This window comes from Poecilia formosa, unplaced genomic scaffold (assembly GCF_000485575.1).
Source record: "Poecilia formosa unplaced genomic scaffold, Poecilia_formosa-5.1.2 Scaffold121, whole genome shotgun sequence".
Taxonomy (NCBI): Eukaryota; Metazoa; Chordata; class Actinopteri; order Cyprinodontiformes; family Poeciliidae; genus Poecilia; species Poecilia formosa.
The window spans coordinates 493,030-497,982 of NW_006800060.1; positions in this window are offsets into that span (position 1 = coordinate 493,030).

Genomic DNA, 4,953 nt, shown 5'->3' on the forward strand with positions numbered 1-4,953 from the left:
AGCATTCAGGTCATTATTTTGTTTTTCTTACAACTTATTAGGAGCCAGAAGTTAAAATGTGTTGCAGATATTCTAATAAATAATGCACATAACTACCATTCATTACAATAGGTTATTATAACTAATTAATTATTTTTAAAAATCCCTGAAAGACAATGTCACACTGAATAGTAAGCATGGTGTCACTGCCCATAGTGAAGTGATTTTCTGTTTATAAAGACTGACTTTCTCCATTACTCTCAACTCCAAGCTAGACTGAGATCTATAGCTGCCCACCAGGACAAGCATCCTAGACAAAAGGTTTAGGTCAGAGGAGAGCTGATAGGAGAAGTAAAGACTTTCAAACCTAAGAACATTTTGCCAGCTGTCAGGCATAGTGGTGGAAGAATCATGCTGTGTGGGGGCCTTTTGAGCAGAACTAATGCACTTTATTATATACAGAAGCAATTAAAGCAAGAGTAATTACTATCGCAACTGTTTCCCTCCTTGCCTATGGTGGTGCTGCACTGAGTACTGAAGAAAACAAAAACCACAGAAGAAGACACTGAGCACAACTTCCTTCTTCACAAAGTGCAATCAAAAATGGAGTGGCTTCAGATTTCAGCAGTTGTAGGATTTCTCTTTTGTCTGTGGTAAAAGACCACAAACTTCTCCTCCCGTTAGTTTCTCACATTTGTTAGTTTTTAAGATACAACCAGATCTGGTTGTATCTGGGTAAATACAACCAGATCTGGAAGGAAGGAGCCTCACTTCCTGCTTTTGGCGCAGTCTCCAATCCACTTGGTCGCAGTAGAACCACAGTAGAGTTGGTGTTTTTGGACCACTAAGTGTTTGGATGTGCATTCATTCACACCTCACAGGTTGTAGCTTGTGTTGCTTTCTTTATCTTTACCTTATCATANTTGGTGTTTTTGGACCACTAAGTGTTTGGATGTGCATTCATTCACACCTCACAGGTTGTAGCTTGTGTTGCTTTCTTTATCTTTACCTTATCATAGGCGCTAGTTGCTAAATAAGACTGCTGCTATTGTGGCTAAGGTTACATTTAGGACTACTCTGCAATAAAAGTGCATTATATATTTTTGGTGTCAATTTGATGTGTTAACTTTATTCATTTTGGTGTACCTTTTCTGGGTATTAAACTTGATACTTGCTTCTTATTTTTTCACCTCAACTGTTTCTGTTGAGCATACAATGAGACACAAATTTAAATATATTCTTGGACAGTCTTGAGTTTCATTCAACCCGGAAGTTTATTTCTGACTGGAAATAAGATAAAGGATAACAGAGCAATGTAGAAGGAATGTCAGTTTAGCTTTAAAAGCAGTCTTTCAAAAAAAAAAAAAAATTCATATTACAAAAAAAATTCCTTCTTTCCATTTGTTTTCATTCATATTGTGTTGATAAATGTTTTTTGGATGAGCTCCAAGTCACGGTAAACTTTAGCTCCACCCACAAGTTCTTTATCAAATAGGGCGGGGCAAATTCACTTCCTCTTAGAAGAAACATATAGGTAAAATAAAGACTACTTAAAACCTAAAGGTGCCAGAGGGTATGAATGTTTTTGGATACAACTGTGTTCAGAAAGAAAAGACAGGAAATACAATAATATTAAGGATTTAAATATTTAAGGGAACTCTTGCCTGTTACTACCCATTCATTCCAAAGACATAGCAGTATTACTCATAAAGACCTACATATCAATTCAATTCCTAGGAAACCAGAGGTCAGAACAGTCTTACCATTAGAAATCTCTGTCCTTTCTTTCTCTTTGTTTCCATCTGATGATTAGTACATGGTGTCTCAGCCCACTTTTTACTCTGCCAGCCAGAGGGATACGCTCTAATAATTCCTCAGCAGGAAATGGGTGACTCTCTGTTTGGGGGAAAAGAAAAAAAATCTGCCTTTCGTCTCAGCGTGCCTTTCTGTTTTCACAAAGGGACAGGCTAATTTGGAGAATATGAGCTGAGTTCATCCACTTTGAGATTTTGCTCCAAGGCAACTGGAAGGCTAAAAAGGACTGCCGCAACCTTGGGTCATTTATTTGATTGACACAATGCAGTAACAAATAACGGTTGCTATTTCAAGAAAAGTGAAATTTCATCCGTGCCGGCAAGTTTCAGAACATGGATTTAGGGGACATAAGTGGCGGAAGAAAGCACTTCTGTTAAACAGAGTCGATAACTTGCACAAGTACTATATAGCACCTTGGGGTAATATCACCCCAGATGAAAAAACATAAGTGGGAATTTATTGAATATCTGTCACTAGCTCCGATTTCTATGGCGAGCATAATGGAAAGACCATTAAAAAACATCAAAAGCCCAAAGACGGTGCCCAAAACAGATCGCTTGCTACAAACCCAGGAAAATCATGAAAGCAGCTGTTTTAATGAATTAAACCTTAATGACAGAAAAAATAATCGGAATGTCATCCACAAAGCAGCGGCGTTTTGACAGACACCCAGCATCTCCGGGGACCTGATTAGGTGAGAGTTGAGCCAAGTGTCTCACCTGGTTCGCTGTCGAAGGAACACTTACAGTAGCTATAATGAATAGAGCTGGATAGGGGGGTTGAATGTCACCCTTACCCCACCAGAATCATTGTCCAATTTGGCACTGTGTAATAATTATCTGGGTGGCTCATCAAATGGAAAACAGCAGTTATTATCAATGTTTGTGATACGAAGAGAAGAAAATAGCAAAGCAAATCCTTTCATTGCTGATACAAGTCAAGTTCAATATCTTTTAATTGAAGATATGGTGCTTATAATTATGAGAACTCATTAATAATACCACTCAGTTGTACTTGTGATGAGTTCCAGCTAACCTCAACAGGTCCCTTAAACACACACCCCAAGTGAAATTGAATAATGTGAATGGTTTCTTTCCTGAGTTACAAAGAGACGAGTCAAGATGAACTAAAGGGCGTCGTGATTTGTATCAGAAAAAACTACAGGCATCCATTCAAAGATGTGGCGTCTTTTTATTATCGCTCAACCTACAATTCTTGATGCAACAAAACTAAACGATCAGAAAACATCACACTTATAACTCCTCTTTGATAATTCAGTTGCTAAGCTGTTGAACTACTGCAAACTACAAAAAAACAACAAAAAAACATTCTGCCACACACTAGAAAGTTCCAGCACATTAAGGCTCTGATAGGTTGTCGTCGACCATGATTGACAGGCTGACCAGTGAATCACAGTCCAGACAAGCCTACAAGGCACAGTCCAGCGAACTTGTGGTGTTTTCCACACAAGACTGTGACTTTACATATACAGTTAATTTGCTCTTAGCAATGGAAAAGCATAAATCAATAAATTAGAACATTACTGAAAAGTCTTTTGATTTTAGGAACTTTCTCATGAAGTGAAACACATTATGTAGCTTAATTATACATAGTTGGATGTTTGAGTTTATTTGTACATCACATTTCAGCAACATGGCAGAACTTCACATTGTGCAATCATAAACCCCCATCATGAACACACCAGATAGTCAACAGCTATTAAAACCAATAACACACATGACATTTTATCAAATCATCAGTATACATCAAATATGTTTCATTTATTAAGCTTCAAAACAAACTAGACAGGTGGCTTTTTGAAACTAAGTATTTCAGCTGTTTTGCATTTCTCTAGAAGTTTCTTCCAGATTTGAGGTACATAGAAGCTGAATGCTGCTTCTCCTTCTACTTGGTAGAATCTATTTCTATTGATTATGATAATTTTCTGCCTTTGGTAATAAAAACATGAAATTTTGTTTAGAATTAGAATATTACATCAAACTGATAATAGAAAACTATTTTCTAAAAACACAAATGTGGCTTAATGAAAAATATGCTCAAAACCTGCTTGAAGGTTTTTTACTTGTCTGCCAAACGAGACTCATTGGGACGAATATTCTAATTTATTGAATATGACTGTATGTTATCATGAAGTGCAAAATTCAGAAAATAAACCCCCACAAACCCACAGGTATGCATTATTTCCAAAAAAGAGGCACCTGTGTGGCTTCTTATTTGCTTTGGTTGACAGGAAGGCGCCTACTGACAGCGCAGTGAGGATCTGGCCTGTCACCTCAGGCCAGTCTCACAACCACTTTTCTTTTCAGTCTGTGTCTCAGTGCAACATTGACCCAGTAATGACTTTCCTTCTTCCATTCAGCATGAAGGAAGGCCTTGTTAACAACATGACAAACCTTACGGCCTTATTATTATTTTTTTATCGTCTCAGAATATTTCACAATTATAGAGTGTGAGGCACTTTGTGGATTCTAAACCCAGTGATAATGTGGTGAATAGAAATATGGTTCCTGGTACATTTCTTTGTGTGTTGGAGTAAATGTGACAGATACGCAGAAGCTTGTGAGGTGCAATGTATGTGAAGAAGTGCCTGGATGAGGCTGTTTGATCTGTTGCACAGGGAAGCAGTGGGCCAGCAGGAGACGTGGCCGCGCCTCCTTCTGTAAATCTCTTGTTCATGCCGGATGGTGGGTCAGCATGATGTATTGCCCGGCTGGCTCACAGAGAGCTCAGCCAAGACCACAAGAGAGTTACTGGACCAGCATCCCGTAAATGAAAAATATGATAACCAATATATACTCTCTAGGGGGTGAAATGCCACACAACCATCTTATAGACATCTGGTAATGTTTTGATTTGATCATGTGACATACATGGTTATTAAAAATATATTTTTCGTTTATGACTTATTTACAGAGCCATGCAAAAGTTTTCGTACCCGTTCAGCTTTCTCATTGTCACATTGAAACCAAAAACCTCAACTCAATACATCTGACAGACTAACACAAAGTCAACCATAATTGTTTCAAATGTAATATCTGTGCCAAGCGTTTGTTTTTAACCCTAAGTAAGAAGTTGCAGCTTTAAAAGAGCTGTAGTGTATGCTTTATGAACGTTCCTTTATAACTCACTCAAGTAACC